Here is a 21655-nt window from a genome sequence, read left to right as displayed (position 1 = left end):
ATTTGGGGGTACTGGTGAACAGTCAGCTGACCAAGAGCCAGCAGTGTGCCCAGGTGGCCAAGAAGGCCAATGGCTTCCTGGGCAGTATCAGGAATAGTGTAGCCAGCAGGAGCAGGGAGGTCATTCTACCCCTGGACTTAGCACTGCTTAAGCCACACCTTGAGTACTGTGGCCATTGGAATGTGCTGCCCAGGGAGATGGTGGAGTCACCATCACTGGAGGTGTTCAAAAAGGGACCGGATGAGGCACTTAGTGCCATTGTTTAGTTGATTAGATGGTGTTTGGTGATAGGCTGGACTTGATGTTCCTGAAGGTCTTTTTGAACCTGGTTAATTCTGTACTCTGTATCATCAGAAACAGACAGCTGTTGGTTATACTTTCTATTTGGATACAGCTATTCCCAAACTTGGATACAGTTATTCCCAAAGCTGTTCTTCATATTTCAAATACAAATTACACTCCCTAGAACCTTAGGCTGTGCCTGCCTCATGTCAGCAAGATGAAGATCCCTTGCTGAAGGCAGAAGCAGGAGGCCAGAAGGAGCACTGATTCTCACCTGGCTGCAAAGTGACAGAGGGGAAAATGTTCAGTAGTCAGTGACCATGACCAGACTATGAATCACAAGTACTTCTGAGATTCTGGGTCTGGAGGTGTTCTGATTTGTGAGGAGGGAGGTACTTCTGTACAAATACAAAATGCAGGGAAAATAAACATTGAATGTCTGAGAGTAGAAAGGAACATCTGACCATAGGTAACTATAGTTTAAATCTCTTCCAGGCATTTGACATGGGTAATGATCTTTTCCACATAGTGTATATTGCAATAAGCATATATGTATGTAAGCACATATATATATAAATATATACAGTATGCTATATATATATAAGAGATATATATATAGTATTTGATGTATCATCCTAGTTACTATGAATACAAGTAAAAAGTGAATATTGTGTATTTAAGTGAGGGAGAAGGAGGGTAATGGGCGCCCAGAGTAAGACACAATTTAGATGCACAAGGAAGAGACCTAAAAATACAGAGGCGAAGCTGGCAAACAGTCACCTATTTAGTAACAGAAAGCAGAAAGCACAGGTTGTCCAGGGAGGTGGTAGAAGCCTCATCCCTGGAGGTTTTTAAGGCAGGCTGGATGTGGCTGTGAGCAACCTGATGTAGTGTGAGGTGTCCCTGCCCATGGCAGGGAGGTTGGAACTAGATGATCCTTGTGGTCCCTTTCAACCCTAACAATTCTATGATTGATTGTTTTCTTTACCTGTGCCATATATTTTAGAGCTGCTTGAAAGCCTCAGGGCCCTCATCAGGGCTGCTAAAAAAGTGTTTGAATCTCCTTTTGTAACCCATATTGAGGCAAACTGAAGAAGATTAAATAAAGGTGTTATTGTTGTAAAATACTGCTGTTTGGAATATTTTATTACCTACAATTTATTAATTGTTTGAATCTTCGTGACATTTTCTTTGGGTAGGGTTAAAAAGAAAGACAAAAGAAGTCACAACAAGTTGTCAAGGAGTGGTAAGAGATACAGGAGCAGGAGCTGTTAATGTCTGCAGGGTTGGCTGGGCAGCATCTGCACCAAGGAAGCGCATGTGAGCATCAGGCAGCAGCTGGGTCCATGCTTAGTTCAGAGGGTCCAAGCAGCAGCTCAGGGACAGGGCTAGATACTGCCCCTGGTGCAGCACCACTGTGGCAGGGCCTGATGGAGCCTGGAGACAGACATGGGGTCCTGGAGTCTAGGCTGAGTGAAGGGAGCCCTAGGGAGTGCCTTAAGTGATATATGGACTGGAACCAGCTAGAGCCCCCAAGGCCTACATATATGCTGCTTTTCTTTTGTAGTTGAAGGACAGCTAAAACCATAATTTTGTGACTAGAGCATATTTGACAGTCATGGTATTGTGTTGAGGCAACTTTTTTCTTTACATTTGAAAGAAAATTGAGGTGAGCAGGGGAGACAACTAGTTCAGAGTGCATGTTTGTATCATCTCTCTCCTTGTTTCATTGTAAAAAAATTCAGCCAAAGTCTATAATTTTGAATTAGGTTAACCAAAAACTTTAAAATGTCACTCCACTTTTCTAGGCAAATGCTCTCAAATCTATTTACTTATTCAGATAGAATAGAATTAACCAGGTTGGAAAAGACCTTTGAGATCATCCAGTCCAACCTATCACCCAACACCATCTGATCAACTAAACCATGGCACCAAGCAGCCCATCCAGTCTCCTCCTAAACACCTCCAGCGATGGTGACTCTACCACCTCCCTGGGCAGCACATTCCAATGGGCAATCTCTCTTTCTATGAAGAACTTCTTCCTAACATCCAGCCTAAACCTCACAATGTCTCTCAATGTCCTTCTTAAACTGAGGAGCCCAGAACTGGACACAGGACTCAAGGTGTGGCCTAACCAGTGCTGAGCACAGGGCACAATGACTTCCCTGCTACTGCTGGCCGCACTCTTCCTAATGCAGGCCAGGATGCCACTGGCCCTCTTGGCCACCTGGGCACACTGCTGCCTCATGTTCAGCTGTTGTCAACCAGTCCCCCCAGGTCCCTTTCTGCCTGGCTGCTCTCAGCCACTCTGCCCCCAGCCTGTAGCACTGCCTGGGGTTGTTGTGGCCAAGGTGTAGAACCTGGCACTTAGATGTGTTCAATCTCCTGCCCTTGGTGTCTGCCCATCTGTCCAGCCTGGCAAGGTCCCTGGACAGAGCTCTCCCACCCTCTAACAGCTCAACTCCTGCCCCCAGCTTGGTGTCATCTGCAAATGTTTGCTGCAAATCAGCAAACCCTCCAGGAGACACACAAAGGACAGGCAGACACTCAGATGAAACACAGGAGTCCCCCAGCTGCCTTTGGAAGAGCCCTGGGATGCAGGCAAAGCACCAAAGCTTCACCAAGTGGAAGGTGTAACAGGTTAACAGCTCACAGGGAGCTAAATGCTTCACTTGGCCATAAGACAAAGCAGACTCCAATGAGAGCTCAGACTGGCTCCCTGGAGCATGTCACAACACACACCTCCCTCTAGAGGATGGAGTCTTCCTCTTGACTAAATGACATCCAGCGTAGGCCTATCACCAGCTCTTTCTGGACTGCCCACTGTGGCTTATCTGCCACAGGATCCCATCCCTCTTCCCCCTCTGCAGCAGAACAAAGTACCACAAAGCTCCCACCACACCCCTCTTGGCTGTAAGAGGAAGCAGAGAAGTGCAACAGTGCCCCAAGGGGCACTGAAGCAGAGAAGAGGTGCCATGAATTTGAGCTGAATTTTCTACATACCTGACCAAAACAACGAAAAAGAACGACAGGACAAATCCCCACATTTTATTTCATACACAGGGGCTCTTGCCAGTTCAGTGGTTTCATTCTAAGAGAAATGAGGGAAAAGGAACTGTGGAAAGCCCAGGTGGAAAGCTGCAAAATAGATGTGTTATAATTTGTATATCAATAAGCAGAAACTGGGCAGAGCAGATGACAGAATGGTAATTTTTTTAATGCTCAGGCAGAGGAGAGAGCGGAGCTTCTGTGCATGCAAACAAAGACACCTTTATTCTGCCACAGAAAAGAGAAGAAAAATAACAGCTATATGAATGACTATTACTCAGGAAAATTGTTGGCTGAGGATGGCATTTGAGAATGCAAATTCTGGCAGACAACAGAGGGCCAGAATATTCACAGTTTGAGGCTTCTTGAATTTGACTAAGCAGCACAGCTTCTGCTGAAAACTCATTTTCGGAGTATGCCTGAGGTTATACTGAATGAGCAGAAAACCTGCACATCATGCATGACACAGGAAAGCCCAAGGATGCCAGAGGAAATGTATTTACAAACTAGGCTACCTTATGAGAAGGCTTTACCTCAATACCACAGCACCTCCTTCAAATGCTTTTGCTAGAGCACAGAAGCAAACAACAAAGCTGCAATAACTGAAACGTGGCAAGGAGCCCCTCTCTTCACTTTTGTTTCCTCTGCTCAGAAGTACTTTGTTTAACTTGCAAAATTATGTAATGAGCAACTCAAGAGCACAGCTATGAGTTTTCCAATCTTGCTTTAAAACAAGCAGCAATAATGGAAGTAGGAAACACATTAAATTGGGAAAAGGTTAAAGAGCAGAGAAGGATAATGTGTGAATGCAAACTGTGACACCTGCCATGAATAATAATATGGGAGAAAGGGTGAAGAGAATTTAAGGACAAATATTGATTTGCCTAATTGCTGTTAGCCTATGCCTAGCCAGTGATACCTGTGTTAGGGAGAAAAAACAAAAGACAGCCAGAGTACTACAAAGGCAGTTTTCCCATTGCTATTAAAGAAACACCTCAACAGTCAGCTCAAACTATATGCAGTATGCAAGCTGAAGGTTAAATTGCCTAAAAGTGAGCTTGTTGCAAGAGAATTTATCAAAGAATAATTGATAAAATATATTTAACACACACAAAGCCAAAAGTCCTTAATTTTTCTCAGATCAAAACTTCCAATGTTTTGAGTTTGGCTATACTTTCCATGGGATGGCACTGTAACAAATTATTTCTGTTACAGTGATATGTATCCTAATTTTCAAGCTTATATTTGAATATAGAATCATGGAATGTTAGGGTTGAAAGGAACCTTAAGGATCATCTAGTTCCAACTCCTCTGCTGTGGACAGGGACACCTCACACTAGATCAGGTTCCTCACAGCCACATCCAGCCTGGCCTTAAAAACCTCCAGGGATGAGGCTTCTACCACCTCCCTGGGCAACCTGTTCCAGTGTCTCACCACCCTCATGGGGAAGAACTTCTTCCAAACATCCAATCTGAATCTAATAATTTCTAGTTTTTTTCCATTCTCCCCAGTCCTATCATTACCCAGCTTCCTTGTAGGCCCCCTTCAGATACTGGAAAGCTAAAATTAGGTCACCTCAGAGCCTTCTCTTCTCCACACTGAACAGCCCCACCTCCCTCAGCCTGTCCTCATAGCAGAGCAGCTCCAGCGCTCTGATCATCCTCGTGGCCCTTCTCTGGACACATTCCAGCACATCCAGATGATCCAGTAATAGAGGCTCCAGAACTGGAGACAGTGCTCCTGGTGGGGTCTCACCAGAGCAGAGCAGAGGGGGAGATGATGGGTTGGACACCATGATCTTGAAGGTCTCTTCCAACCTGGTTTATTCTATGTATTCTATTCTATGTATTCTATGTATTCCCTCGACCTTCTGGCTATGCTTCTCTTGCTGCAGCCCAGGATGTGATTGGCTTTCTGGGCTGCAAGTGCACACTGCTGGCTCATGTTGAGCTTCTTATCCACCAGCACCCCCAAGTCCTTTCTTTCAGGGCTGGTCTCAAGCCAGTCCCTGCCCAGCCTATATCGGTGCTTGGGATTGCCCTGACCCAGATGCATGACCTTGTATTTGGTCTTGTTGAATCTCATGAGGTTGTTATGGGCCCATGTGACCGGTTGACGCTGTCCCCTTAAGAAAGGGAATATGGTGGACGGAAGTTGGTAAATGAAAAGAACAATCTAAACTAATTTCATTGGTAGTGTGGGAGGAAGCACCTTCTGAACTGGGAGTGCAGGAGGGTATCCTGGGCATTCCAGCACTTTATCTTCAGTCTTGCTTCTGCTCCTCCGCAGGGCAGCAGCTTACAGCTCCTGGGCTTTCGGCCAAGGCTTTGACCTTGAAACCGATAAGCTACTAAGGCCTGTATTAACTGCTTTCCAATTAACACATAACTGTTTCTAATATTTTTTTTCTCTTTTCTCTCTCTTTCTAACCCGCTCTGGGCAAAGAGGGGAGAGAGGGGAGAGCAGAGGTGGGGAGTCCCCTCAGCAGAGGGGGGAACTCTCATTTCTGTGTTACTTTATTGTATATCTTTGTATATTTTGTAAATATTGTAAATTTGTATATATTCCCCTGCATATCTGTAGTGAAGGATGCTTATGATCAGGATTGTGCCCCAAACATTTGGGTAGGATATATTTCTGTATGTGTTAACCCTCCTTTGTCCCCCCCGCTCCTTTCTGGAGGCAGCAGGGGGGATCCTGGCACCACTGAGTCCAGGTAAACAGCCTACCTGGGCGTGGTCTCACCCCTGCAGTACTAGAGGCAGGCTATATGTTTGTTTCCCCGAGTATAGCATATACTCAGGCCATATTTGGTAGCTGGTAGTTCATTGGTTAATGTTTGCGTTGGCAACAGATGCTTATTGGGCCACCATTCACTGGGGCAAATGGTAAATAGGGGTCGTTTGGCAAATGAGCCCCTCACCTCGGTGTTGGAGCCTGTGTGTGCGTGTGTGCCAGCCAGTGCTTCGGGAGGCCTTGTGGTCCTTTTTGCCACTGTCACCCAGCTGTGTGCGGTGCCGTGGACAGCACTCCGTGGGATCAACCGCTGCATGATCCATCGTAGGAGAAAACCTGGTAGACCGTGTGAACCAGCGTTGCTGACCTGCCACTGCCCCCCTCCGAGCGAGGAATTTTGTATCCTGGCAGAGAACAGCAGAGCCACGCGGTGCGGCAACGCGGCCGGCGCCATTTCCTGCCTCCTTATTACGGCACATCCGTGCCACGTTGTCTGGATTATAAACATTATTGACGAAAGACTCCACGAAGTTCTCAGCTTGTGAGTAAGCCAAGCCCTTTGTAGAGCTTCGTTTAGGATAGCGTTTATATTGCTCCGGGTGGAGGGTTGCCGGTCACTGACCAACCCCTCCCCTGCCACTCTCTGACTCAGTTTAGATTCTAAGTTCTGTGAATCATTTTGGTTTAAATGCCCATACATAACATTCTGTAAAGATAGTTCCACTAACCGAATATTGATACCTGTGAAGGGTGATTGTAAATACCCCGTTACAGAGTTTGTATATATATAAACAAACTTATATTTTTCGTTGATGGATCTGCCGTGCATTTCTGAGGGCATATCCACGACAATATCCTACATTGCTTTGTAAATATACAGATATAGATATCAACTGTGCTAAACCTCCAGAGGAGAAAGTAACTCGGGCTAAGGAAGCTCCTCCTTACAATGACCTTTCTGATGATGAAAAGAAATATACTTTGTTCACAGACGGCTCCTGTCGTCTTGTTGGAAACAAGCGAAGGTGGAAGTCTGCAGTGTGGAGTCCAACACGTCGAGTTGCAGAGGCGAAGGATGGAGAAGGAGAATCCAGTCAGTTCGCAGAGGTAAAAGCTGTCCAGCTAGCTCTCGACGTGACTGAACGTGAGAGATGGCCAAAGCTTTATCTCTACACCAACTCATGGATGGTAGCCAATGCTCTATGGGGTTGGCTAAAGAACTGGAAGAAGAGTGGTTGGCAGAGAAAAGGAAAACCCATTTGGGCAGCCAACCTATGGCAGGACATTGCTGATCGAATCGAGAGAATTCCAGTGAAAGTGAGACACATTGATGCTCACATTCCTAAGAGCAAAGCTACTGAGGAACAGCAACGCAACCATCAGGCAGATCTAGCTGCAAGAGTTTCTCAAGTAGACATGGACTCTAATCTTGATCTCGACTGGAAACACCAAGGTGAGATATTCTTAGCTCGGTGGGCTCATGATTCGTCAGGACATCAAGGCAGAGATGCAACATACCAATGGACTCGTGACAGATCCACAGACATTTCCATGGATGCTATCACAGCCCAGCTCTCCAGTCTGCCCAGGCCCCTCTGGATAGACGCCTTTCCTCCAGTGTGTCTGCTGTACCACACAGCTTGGTGTCATCTGCAAACTTGCTGAGGGTGCACTTAATGCCACAGTTGAAATTATTTAATATCAATGGATAATATCTAGATAATTTCTAGTAGCTTTTATAGAAGAGTTTGGCTTCTTGAGAAATGGTGATATTTTGGGGTTTGATCCAAACTGGGATGAAAGTATGTTTTGAAATAAGAAGTTCAGGGAAAAAAAAATAATCCAACACCCCGAACTTTTCTGTCCTGTCCTAGTTTTGAGCCACAAACTGCCCAGGGCTGAAGGACAGAAAGGCTATTTTACCCTTTCCCAAGGAGTAAAGAGTGATTTGCTTTTGGAATGGGCTGCCCAGAGAGGTGGTGGAGTCACCATCTCTGGAAGTATTTGAAATAAAACTGGGTGAGGAACTTAGTGCCATGCTTTAGCTGATTAGATGGTGTTGGTTGATAGGTTGGATTTGATGATCTCTAAGGTCTTTTCCAACCTAGTTAATTCTGTGATTCCGTGTGGTTTCATTAATATAAATATTTTAATGCAGCTAAATATCTTAATACAGCTTAATTTAATGGAGACTTTATAGAGTAAATTTGCAATACAAGAAAAAGAAAAAAGAGTAGGAAAAGGAGTAGGAATAATCAACTTAGAAAACCTCTTCTAAATAGAGTTTCTACTGCATGAATAGCTCTAAACATCTGCTTTGCCCTACTGAAACCAGCTGAACTTCAGTATTAATTTAAATTAAAGCATGTGCAACGTGGTATGCTGAATAAAAATGTATACACAATTAAGTATTTTTCTTTATAATAAAGATGAAAATTGGTGATTTAGTTAGATATTGCTTTTTAGAAGTTTTGGGAAGAGATTGGTCATTTGCTTTTGAATATTTTGCCCACTGACGTAAAACAATAGCAGTTAACTAAAAAAAAATACTACTTTTACATGTGCAGCTGGTGTTTAGCAACTCCAGTTGCTTAGCTTAGAGTCACATTTCTTGAAACAGTGACTGAAATCAAGAAATGGATATGCTAACTGAATTCTGAGGAGAACACTTCAATAGTAAATAATCAAAACTATTTTGAATAATAGTGACAAATAATATGGAAACTCCACCACTTCACAGCTTCTAAATGTATCTTCCATTATGTATTTATAAAGCAGTTTGCCCTCATTTTTTTCCTGTCTTTTATTTTCCTATTACGAGGCCCATCCTTTGCCTTCTCAGTTTAAATTTGATTTTTTATTAGAGACACTATCAAGTCCTCCTGGTTCTTCGTGACAAGGACATGTTCTTCGTGACAAGGACATCAGTTCTCATACAATTCCCATTTCTGATGGAAAAAAGTTAAGTCTCTTTAAAAATAGCCTAATCTGCTCAAATATGGAGACATATTTCCACGCTAAATAGATGAGAATGTAAGTAACGTATGCTATAAATTTGTTGAAAGCAAGTATATTGCATATTTAAAACAAATATGTTTAGAAACAGACTCTCAGACTTATTAACCCTGAAGTGGCAGGTAGTTGTCACATACTTATACTAAACACAGAAAGAATGAAAAACTAACTTCCCATATTTTCTGCAAGTGTCCAATATATTTTCTAGAAAATTCTATTCAGTTATAGACTTATAAATTATTAATTATTAGGGGAAAAAATAATTCTGGAAATTCTCAGACCAAAACATGGCTTTCTTTCATTTTTGTGTGTGCTAGAGCCCTCCACGCTGGCAAAACTGCTAATTAAAAGGCTGTATCTATCATTTCATGAATTCTCACTAAAACATTAAAATTTTTCTGTCCCTGGAAACAAATGTAGCCTAGTCTGAGTCCCAATTCCATTGGGAATGCATCTTTTCCAGTGCTTGCTACTGCATGCACAGACTGTTATGTTTCCTTATGCTCTAGTTTTGACCAAGATAGAATTAATTTTCTTTATATCAGCCCATATGGTGCTAACTTTCAGATTTGTGACCAAAATAGTATTGATAATACAGGGATGTTCAAGCTACTGTTGAGCAGTACTTGCATGGCATCAGTGTCATGAGGACAGGCTGAGGGAGCTGGGGTTGCTCAGCCTGGAGAAGAGGAGGCTCTGGGAAGACCTAATAGCAGCCTTCCAGTATCTGAAGGGGGCCTACAGGAAGGATAGGGAGAGACTGCTTACAAAGGCTTGCAGTGACAAGACGAGGGGCAATGGCTTCAAACTAGAGAAGGGTAGATTTATATTGGATATCAGGAAGCTCTTCACTATGAGGGTGGTGGAACACTGGAACAGGCTGCCCAGGAAGGTGGTTGAGGCTCTTTCCCTGGAGATATTCATGGTAAAGCTCAATGAGGTCCTGGGCAGCCTGATCTGGTTGGGGATGTCCCTGCTGACTGCAGGAATGTTGGACTGGATGACCTTTGGAGGTCTCTTCTGATCTAGACCATTCTATGATTCTAGCACCACCCAACCATTGAGTAGGCTGGGAATAGACAAGAAATTGGGAGCAATACCTCAAATGACCAAAGGGGATGTCGAATACCACATTTAATTGTGCTCAGCAATAAAAGCTGGAGGAAGAGGGCGGAAAGGTGAACATTTGAAGTGATGGCATTCCTCTTTCCAAGTTTCCATCACACATGCTGGAGCCCTGCTTTCCTGGAGATGGCTGAACACTTGCCTGCTGAGGGGTCTGTTTTTTTCTCAAAGCACAAGTTTTCTTACTTTTACCCTCCTGGTTCTCTCCCTGTCTCACTGTAGAGGAGTGAGCAATCAGTTGTGTGGGTCTGAGATGCCAGCTGGAGTTAAACTGCATATCCCAACCAACTGCAACAGCAATTCATAAGAAAAAGCAAGAAGCAGGCAATCATTGCTCAAGTAATTAGTGCTTGTAGGTTGAATTTCCATTTTATAAACATAAAATAAAAATATAGTCAGAAAATGTTAAAAAAAAATTATCTCCAATTTTAGAAATGTCACTCCACTTTTACAGCAATTCTGTGCTCTGGTGTAACTCAATTTATATAAAGCAGACAAGCAAATGGCTTCAGTAAAGCAAGCAGGTTCTCTAGAAATAGGATAAACCAGCATGGACTGATCAGTAGGAATCAGATCAGCAGGAATCAGACCTTGCAATGTTCCTCTTTCCATCAGAGTTATGCTGATTTATACTAGTTAAGTCTTGATCCTGATAGCACATCTGGAGTTGCATTTGATTTTTTTTTAACCATGGGTATTATATATGAAAGGAAAATTTTGGACACCTAATATGAGGTTTGATCTTAATGAGGGAAGAAAAACTGTTTTGCAGAACCAAAACTATTTCTAAATACTTCCTGTAAACTATGAATTATTTTTCCCAGGAAATTCTGAATGTAAAAAAAAGTTGGAAAACTCATGAAAATAAGCAAAATATATATTCCATTAAGTCTACAGGCAGCACAGTCCCTAGGAGTACAGCAGCTTGTCTTCCTTGCAGCTCCACAAACTGATTTTCTAACATCCATTAAATCACTCCACTTAATTTCCTTTCTGTGCAAGTCATATGTTGAATATAACTTTCAAAGTTGTTTTCAGTGTTCTGAAAGTTACATATTTATGTACACCTCCCTTGTTACTGTGATGGCTTGTGCAAGCTTACAATCATTAAATGCAATGAACTCTCCCAAAACCTCGTCTATTCATGATGAGAATCTTCTCATTGGCATCACTGGAAGTGTTTAAGAAGGGACTGGATGACGCACTTGATGCCATGGTTTAGTTGATTAGATGGTGTTGCATGATAGGTTGGACTTGATGATCTCGAAGGTCTTTTCCAACCTGGTTAATTCTATTCTATTCTATTCTATTCTATTCTATTCTATTCTATTCTATTCTATTCTATTCTATTCTACTCATGATTATTAACTTTCTGCAAAGGTAACTATTTTTTTTTTAATTACTATTATTTTTACCTAATAAAGCATTCACTAAACCCCCTTTGTTTAGAAATTTGTAAAAAAGGATTATCTTGCAGTTTGTAATTTCTTCTGATACTGTGTCCACATCTAGTAGTATATCAGGGTTCATCTTGTACCAGAAAGAGGGAATGAATGGTTATCTCTGTGTCTGAGTTGGAATTGTTCTAATAGAAGGGTTGTTTAAAGGTGAACATTATTTCCGCAGAATCACGGAATGGTTTAGGTTGGATATGACCATCAGGATCACCAAGTCCAACCCAGAACCCTATTCTGCAAAGTTCACCCTTAAACCATATCCCCAAGCATCACATCCAAACCACCTTTAAACACATCCAGTGTTGGTGACTCAGCCACCTCCCTGGGCAGCACATTCCAAAGCCTGACCACTCTTTCCATGAGTATTTTCTCTAATGTCCAGTCTAAGCCTACCCAATTGCAGCTTGAGGCTGTTCTATTTTCTATTTAAGCAAGCAGATAAACAAACCCTTAGTATATTATTCTCATAAAGCTAATACTTTGTTTTGAATGTTTGCATAATTTATGACATATTGAAAGCTTTTTCACATTGTTATACTCTGAATATTTTTCTTAATATTTTGTATTTGGGAAAGACAACATCAGAGCAGCCTGGGTGAGACCAGACTTGTCCAAATGTCAAAAGGAAGCTTTTTATATTATATCAATATTTTGGACAATATAGTATATCAATATTTTGGGTTTATTCTACAGCACATGCCAAAATGCACTGTACTCTGATAGCTTACTAAGTGTATCCCCCATTTTTCAGTAACAGGAAATCTGTTCTTTTGTGTTCAGCCAGAATACAGAATAAACATTAACCGGGTTGGAAAAGATGTTTGAGATCATCAAGTCCAACCTATCACCCAACACCATCTAATCAACTAAACCATGGCACTTAGTGCCTCATCCAGCCTCTAATATTCTGGGTACCATTTTATAGGACTCCCATCAGCAAATTGAAGTTTTCTCAAACATTGTATGATGAACTGAATTTAAATTCCATGAGTCAGGATACCATTTGCACCTAATATATGTCCTCTAGAAAGGTTTAACCCAACTCCATTGTCATTAAATTCAAATGAGGAGAAAAATGCAGGGAACATTAATTGTCTTTGCCTCAGAAAAAAATGGAAGAACGGTTCTTTCTACTGTGAATATTAAATGTCCCACTCTTAAAGTCAATTCATTTGCATTTCTCATTACCTATGTATGTTTTGTGACACAGCACTAAAAGCCCTGTGACTCTTCTTCTTATCTGTTGTGGTCACAAAGTTCTCTTTGAAAGAATTTGAGAGGGAACTTTCGGGTGAAATGAGCATCCTAAGTTCAGAAAAGATTAAATACTGTTGGTTTTGCGAAGGGTGATGTTTGGCAAACAACCTGCCCTTGAGTACCTCTTTTATACAAACTGTAATCTCTATGCTGAGATCTCTGAAGCATGTTCTCTTTCTATGTTTTTTTTTCCCCACACGGAAAAAATGAGAAGGAAATGAAGCAGAAAGAAAACCTTGAGGTCTTTCCCTTCTTCAATTAAATGTGTGGCAAGGAGTTCTCATTTGGTTAAATCAACAGAGTTTTAAAGGACCTGGTATATTTCTTCATTATGCAGACCAGTTAAACAGTTTTTTGTTAAGTTTATGCTTGGTGTGGAGCATTTACAAGAAATTATTTTTTACAGATTAACCCTTCAGGAGGCCAGTGTACCAAAATAGGTACTTTGCCCTAGTGAGGCTGCACCTGGAGTATTCTGTCCAGTTCTGGGCCCCTCAGTTCAAGAAGGATAGGGAGCTGTTTGAAAGTGTACATCACAGAGCCAGATAAATGATTAAGGGACTGGAAAATCTCCCTTATGAGGAGAGACTGAGAGATCTAGGGCTCTTCAGCTTAGAGAGAAGGAGACTAAAGGGTGACCTCATTAATATTTATAACAATGTAAAGTGTGAGTGCCAAGAGGATGGAGTCAGATTCTGCTTGGTGGTGCCCAATGACAGGACAAGAGGTAATGGGTGGAAGTTGAGGCATAGGAAGTTCCATGGAAACATGAGGAAAAATTTTTTCACTGTGAGGGTGTCAGAGCACTGGAATAGGCTGCCCAGAGGGGCTGTGGATTCTCCCTCTCTGGAGACATTCCAAACCCACCTGGATGCGTTCCTGTGTGACCTACTCTAGGTGATCCTGCTCTGGCTGGAATAGAGGATCTTTTGAGGTCACTTCCAGCCCCTAATATTCTGTGATATATTCATCTGGCAGGAATATCACCATCAGCTGCCATATGAGACCCATAACTATCCAGCAGACTTCATACATTTAAAATCAGGTGGTTATAAATCTCTATGAAACTAAACATGGGATGCTACACTCATTGCATTTTGCATTTTACAATAATGAATGTGAAAGAGAAGTGATCTCAGTGACACACCTACTGAAATATAACTTCATTCATATCTTCATGAAGGATGCTGAAATCCATTTGAGAGTTCAGAGAAGAGATACTGTAATGATTCTAGGTTAGAATTATATCATTTTAGCAGAAGATTAAAAGAGGCTCTGACTACAGCAGAGGGACCTTGACAAGCTGGACAAATGGCAGAGTCCAATGGCATGATATTTAACACATCTAAGTGCTGGGCTCTACACATTGGCCACAGCAACCCCATGTAGTGCTACAGGCTGGGGACAGAGTGGCTGGAGAGCAGCCAGGCAGAAAGGTATTTGGGGGTACTGGTGAACAGTCAGCTGACCAAGAGCCAGCAGTGTGCCCAGGTGGCCAAGAAGGCCAATGGCTTCCTGGGCAGTATCAGGAATAGTGTAGCCAGCAGGAGCAGGGAGGTCATTCTACCCCTGGACTTAGCACTGCTTAAGCCACACCTTGAGTACTGTGGCCATTGGAATGTGCTGCCCAGGGAGATGGTGGAGTCACCATCACTGGAGGTGTTCAAAAAGGGACCGGATGAGGCACTTAGTGCCATTGTTTAGTTGATTAGATGGTGTTTGGTGATAGGCTGGACTTGATGTTCCTGAAGGTCTTTTTGAACCTGGTTAATTCTGTACTCTGTATCATCAGAAACAGACAGCTGTTGGTTATACTTTCTATTTGGATACAGCTATTCCCAAACTTGGATACAGTTATTCCCAAAGCTGTTCTTCATATTTCAAATACAAATTACACTCCCTAGAACCTTAGGCTGTGCCTGCCTCATGTCAGCAAGATGAAGATCCCTTGCTGAAGGCAGAAGCAGGAGGCCAGAAGGAGCACTGATTCTCACCTGGCTGCAAAGTGACAGAGGGGAAAATGTTCAGTAGTCAGTGACCATGACCAGACTATGAATCACAAGTACTTCTGAGATTCTGGGTCTGGAGGTGTTCTGATTTGTGAGGAGGGAGGTACTTCTGTACAAATACAAAATGCAGGGAAAATAAACATTGAATGTCTGAGAGTAGAAAGGAACATCTGACCATAGGTAACTATAGTTTAAATCTCTTCCAGGCATTTGACATGGGTAATGATCTTTTCCACATAGTGTATATTGCAATAAGCATATATGTATGTAAGCACATATATATATAAATATATACAGTATGCTATATATATATAAGAGATATATATATAGTATTTGATGTATCATCCTAGTTACTATGAATACAAGTAAAAAGTGAATATTGTGTATTTAAGTGAGGGAGAAGGAGGGTAATGGGCGCCCAGAGTAAGACACAATTTAGATGCACAAGGAAGAGACCTAAAAATACAGAGGCGAAGCTGGCAAACAGTCACCTATTTAGTAACAGAAAGCAGAGAGAAATTCAATAGCTATAACCTGTCCTGACTGAAAGACTAGAACCATACCTGCTCATCCTTTGCAGCTTATCACTTATTGGACAAAAGTTCAGAACCTTAATCTTGCTGTTGCATGCTTTGCAGTATTTCCAATGTACTCCAAAGTACAAGAGGCAAAGGAGGAGGACTGTAGTGCAGCAAATGTCTATGTATAATGGCATCCAGCCAATTACTATGTTGGAAGACCCAAAGATATGCTCCAAACACCAAAAGCTAGCCAAGCTGACAAAAGCTAAGTTTCAGCATGAAACAGCAGCTTCACTTGAAAAATCTGGTATTAATTTATGCTTATTTAATATGACCTTTCTTTGTTATTTAGTAATGCTTTAGTTTTCTAATTATTTTCTTTGATTTCAAGCATTGCACCTCACTGAAAAAGACCTTGAGACATGTCTCTATTATGGGAATATTGTAGATCCTTTATATATTGTCATTAAGGTAGAAGATATTAAACTATTGATACATATAACGCTCTTACTGCTAACATTAAAAAAAAACCAACCAAAATAAACACCAAAAAAACCCCACTCAAAAGCATCACAATGTTGTCTATGTTTCCTTTTTACTAAACTTCTAAATTCCACATCACTCAGCAATCTTTAATTTAACTCTATAGCAGCATAGACACTTCCCCCCACTAAGTAGAGCCTAGCTGAGTTATGAGCTAAGCCAAGTCAGCCGCTGGACATGCTTATTTCCTCAGGTACCTACTGCCTTAGAGACCCTGAACAGAGTTAAAGTCCACAATCAGTGATTTTTTGCTATGAAATTTATCAATAAAGCTCTTACAGCTTTTACGTGCTGGAGCGTGTTCAGATAAGGGCCATGAGGATGATTAGAGGGCTGGAGCACCTTTCCTATGAGGACAAACTGAAGGAGTTTGGACTATTCAGTCTGGAGAAGAGAAGGCTCTGAGGAGACCTAATTGTGGCCTTCCAGTATCTGAAGGGGGCTACAAGAAAGCTGGTGAGGGACTTTTTAGGATGTCAGGTAGTGATAGGACTAGGGGGAATGGAAAAAAAATAGAAATGGATAGATTCAGATTGTGTGTTTGGAAGAAGTTCTTCACCATGAAGGTGGTAAGACACTGGAACAGGTTGCCCAGGGAGGTGGTAGAAGCCTCATGCCTGGAGGTTTTTAAGGCCAGGCCGGATGTGGCTCTGAGCAACCTAATCTAGTGTGAGATGTCCCTGCCCATGACAAGGGAGTTGGAACTGGATGATCCTTGAGGTCCCTTCCAACCCTAACAATTCTATGAGTCTATGATTCTATGTTACATCTTTGTTGTAAGTTGTAGAACATTTGATCACTATGAGAGCTGAAAATAAGTAGTGATAAAATAAAAACAAATAGTGCTCCTTTTCTGCAGGAATCTCAGGGAGTAATTTGACAACAATCTCATTAATATATTTGGAACAGTGTATACTCTCTAACAGTGTAATACTCCTTGTGATGATTCTAAATAATCAGGTATAAGAGAGAGGTATAAAGTTTTATTTATTATTTCTTTCCTGTTTGGTGAGTGTATGCCAGAGAAATCATGACAAACTATGACTCCAGCACTGCCATATAGATGCTGCACAAAAGCACAGAAGCGATGATAATGGTTTTCTCATGGCATGAAATCTTTCTAAATACTATACTAAAGTAAAATATATGACTGGTTATAGACATAAAATTTAAATGATTTCCTGTGGGTACTCTTCAGACCAATAAATTTATTTTTATGCAATAAATAAATGGAATAGGTTTTCCACAAAGTACTTGTGATTTTGCAGATCATCTTGAATAACATACTATTCAAGTTAAACACATAGTGAAGACTTATGACTCATTCTTTCCTGTAATTGAAATGTTTTATTCATAAATAAAGCATCAAGTGCTGTCTGATACAAAGGGATTTCTTTTATATTTTTTTTATATTTTTTCCTATACACAATTGACACATCATGGGAATTTATAGTTTCATAGTTTCATAGTTTCATTCAGGGTTGGAAGGGACTACAAGGATCATCTAGTTCCAACACCCCTGCCATGGGCAGGGACACCCCACACTACATCAGGCTGGACAGAGCCTCAGCCAGCCTGGTCTTAAACACCCCCAGGGATGGGGCCTCGACCACCTCCCTGGACAACCCATTCCAGGGTTTCACCACTCTCATGGTGAAGAACCTCCTCCTCACATCTAGCCTGAATCTCCCCACCTCCAGCTTCATTCCATTCCCCCTAGTTCTATCACTACCTGAGATCCTGAGAAGTCCTTCCCCAGCCTTCCTGTAGGCCCCCTTCAGATACTGGAAGGCCACAATTAGGTCACCTCGGAGCCTTCTGTTCTGCAGACTGAACAGCCCCAACTCCTTCAGTCTGTCCTCATAGGAGAGGTGCTCCAGCCCTCTGATCATCCTTGTGGCCCTTCTCTGGACACGCTCCAGAGCGTTGGCTCCCAATTTTCTGTCAGGGATCCCGACAAACCCACAAATTTATTAGAAGTTCAAGTAGACTGTGTATTTCATTGCTGGGGAATGGGGTTATTTCCACACAAATTAGTCTGGATTTCTTCTTTAATAATTTTATTGGGAAAAAAAAAAAAAAAAGAGAGGGGAAAAAAAAAGAAAAAGAAAAAAAGATTGCATTGCTAAAATCCAGGAAAGTCCTTGTGCCTTTTATATATGAGAAATGAAATCTTTGGGACTAGATTTGATGATACAAGAAACTAAAATATTTCACATGTATACCCTTTCATCTTTCTATTCAAGTGATAGCCATTTTAATTAATGCAAGCACACAGTTGTTTTGCTCTTAGTACCATAGCATTTCTTGCCAAGAGAACGATCCTCAGTGTTGAAACTTTTTCTTTATTGCTCTGAGCTGCCAATATCTCCTCAATTGACGGTAGTGTCTATGTGAGCTGAATAGTCTGAGTCAGCATTAAATTGAAGTCATATGTGACCTTGTTGTCCTTTATTTCCCTACAAATCTTACAGAACACAGAATTAACCAGATTGGAAAAGACCTTCAAGATCATCAAGTCCAACTTATCACCCAACACCATCTAATCAACTATACCACGGCACCAAGTGCCTGATCCAGTCTCTTTTTAAACACCTCCAGAGATGGTGGCTCCACCACCTCCCCAGGCAGCCCATTCCAATGGGAAATCTCTCTTTCTGTGAAGAATTTCCTCCTAATCTCCAGCCTAAACCTCCCCTGGCACAGCTTGAGACTGCATCCTCTTGTTCTGGTGCTGGTTGCCTGGGAGAAGAGACCAACCCCCACCTAGCTACAACCTCCCTTCAGGTAGTTGTAGATGGCAAGAAGGTCTGCCCTGAGCCTCCTCTTCTCCAGGCTAAGCAACCCCAGCTCCCTCAGCCTCTCCTCATAGGGCTGTGCCCCAAACCCTCACCAGCTTTCTTGCCCTTCTCTGGACACCTTCCAGCATCTCAACATCTTTCTTAAACTCAGGGGCCCAGAAATGGACACAATACTCAAGGTGTGGCCTAACCAGTGTCTCAATACTCGAAGCAAACACCACTTAATTCTGACCAGTATTGAATGAGGCCTACAAGGGACCATATCTTTAGGAAAACAAAGGCAAATATTAAGTGATAATTAAGTTCCATTTGATAAGCATAGTGCTAGGAAAACTTGAAACTATGCATTTCCTTTACCAGGTAGATTTTAACTCAGAGATTCTAAGAACAGAATATCATTGATTGTGAGCAATACATTTTGCTTGATGACCCTTCTTCTGATGTATGTGATACTTTAGTACAATTCTTCCAAATAAGTGAAGCATGTTATATTTATATTCCAGATCCTTGAATTTGTGAGCTGGGGGATGAAGTGATAATAGAAATACTTGTTTCTTTGTCAATGGGAGTGATTAATACAGAAGGGAAAAAAGAGATAAACCTCACCATTTCAAGTAAAAGATATGCTGAGAGTATATTGGAATTCTCACAAAGGCAGTTTATGGAATAGGGAGGTGAGTGGGGATCTGAGCCTAGGCCATGACCAAGTATATATACAAATTCTGGTGCTTTGATACACCAAGTTTTTCATGAATCCATATTTTCATGAATCCACCATATTTTTTTTTTCACAAATCACAGAATCATAGAATGTTAAGGGTTGGAATGGACCTCAAAAGATCATCAAGTCCAACCCCCCTGCCAGAGCAGGATCACCTATACCAGGTCACACAGTAACACACCCAGGCAGGTTTTGAATATCTGCAGAGAGGGAGATTCCACAAACCCCTTGGGCAGACCATTCCAGTGTTCTGTCACACAGTCCATCAACCCAATCTCAGCAGCAAAAAAACCCAAAAGCCAAAGCATATCCTGGTTTTGGTGATACTGCAACTATACAATTTTTGTCCATAATTCCTTGTTTTTTATGTAGCATCCAAAAATTCTTTGAAGTTTCCTATTATATGTTGGTCATACTAGTAGCTTCTTAGCTCCACATGATCATTCAGATAGAACAGAGTTTGGCTGTATAGGAAGTAGGTCTTCCTTTGTGTTTCAGTCATTATGAAAAAGGATTATATCTTTGGTAAGGAAATGGAGCAGTGCCTGGAACAGTTAGCTTTGCAATGACAGCAAAGAGCTTAAGTGAGAATAAAGGTAAACATCTATCTTCCTGACATACAATAAAGGCTACTGACTCATCGAGCTGTTTTTCATTTATCTTCTGTTTTCGTTTTTCTGCTTTCCTGCAATTATGACTATCTTCTGAGAAGATTAACAAACTATTAAAAAAAACATAGCACACTAAAAAAAACCACTAAAAATCAAAAAGCCCTAAACAAAACAAAAACCTAAACAACAGAAAGCCATATTCTCACCCCAGGAAGAAATGCACATTTATTCAAAACCATAACCTGGTATTGTGGTGTCACTTTCAAACTGTTAGGTGTTACTACGCTTCAATCTTTTATGCATATGGTTTGTTGCAAACCATAAGCATTTTCAACATGTTGCTGAGGAAGGAGAGGGAGACTTTGGAGGGATGGGGAATGTGGTGTGTTTATTTATTTATCTATTTATTTATTTATTATTTGAAGGCAAGCTTTGCCTGTTTATAAAACATGAGCTGTGGTGCCTGAAAATGCCTCAGAAAATCCTCACCTTGAGGAAAGCAAAACTGTCCAGCTACCACTCTGGTGGAATTAAATGCCGTGACTAATGCCAGCAGTTATACTCCTTTATTAATAGCTATAAAGGGCCAGTTTGTTTCCATGTTAGTGCTTACCAAATCGATCTCTATTTTAGTGAGTGCTGAAGTGCAGATTTATTAGTTTCTTTCAGCATTGAATCAGAAAATAGCAGCACAGCCAGACCTGCTCAGAGAAAAGTTAAATGGAGGTTTTTGTAACTACACGTTTATGACAGAGACATGACATCCAGGAGGGGCTGCAATGAGGTCTGCTGAGAGCCTGGCCACTGTAATAGCAAGATCAAAGCAAAACATCATTAGTGCAAGACCATCTCCTTAATGCCTGATGCAGATGAAACTGCTGGAAGATTAAACTGAAGGACACCACATATGCAGCCTCAATTTGTGGCTAGTTAATGTTTTATGGAGTGAGAGTTTCAAAAATTGAAGAGGAGCCATGAAAAAGAGAAAGATCAACAGTGACAGTGCAGATACAGCCATGGCTTTCATTTAACTCTAATGTCAATCAAAAGCAAATTCTGCTTTTCATTTAAAATTCAGATTTCAGCAGAGGCACTAGCAAGGCTCATTAATACCTAACTAATGAAGAAGATGGCAGTAAGTTGCCCCCTGCCCCCTTTTATTTTTCTTGTGCTAGAGCTGAGTATTACTACAGTCACCTTTTACTTTGAGAAGATTTAATTACCATAATTAACTTTAATTTTGTATTGATTAATGTGTCTCAAAGAAATACGTTACAGTAACATGCTTAAGGTCCAGACTATATCCAAATAAAAGAGAAACAATTAAATGCATTGTGATTTGTACATCTTATCATTACAGGATGAAATCTTGAAAGACAAATCTAACCAGTCACAGATTTCAATCTGACCTCACAGAACACTTGCAAATGTTCCTTGGGTACTTTTTCTTTTTGGAGGAAAACAATGCATAAGTGCAGCAGGCTTTTTTATACTTGAGACATCTAAGTGTATTTTCAACATTAATATT

Source organism: Melanerpes formicivorus, unplaced genomic scaffold (assembly GCF_026170545.1).
Source record: "Melanerpes formicivorus ecotype bairdi unplaced genomic scaffold, bMelFor1.0.p_v2 SCAF_11, whole genome shotgun sequence".
Lineage (NCBI taxonomy): Eukaryota > Metazoa > Chordata > Aves > Piciformes > Picidae > Melanerpes > Melanerpes formicivorus.
The sequence above is the reverse complement of the archived record's forward strand: the minus strand, read 5'-3'. Positions refer to the sequence as shown.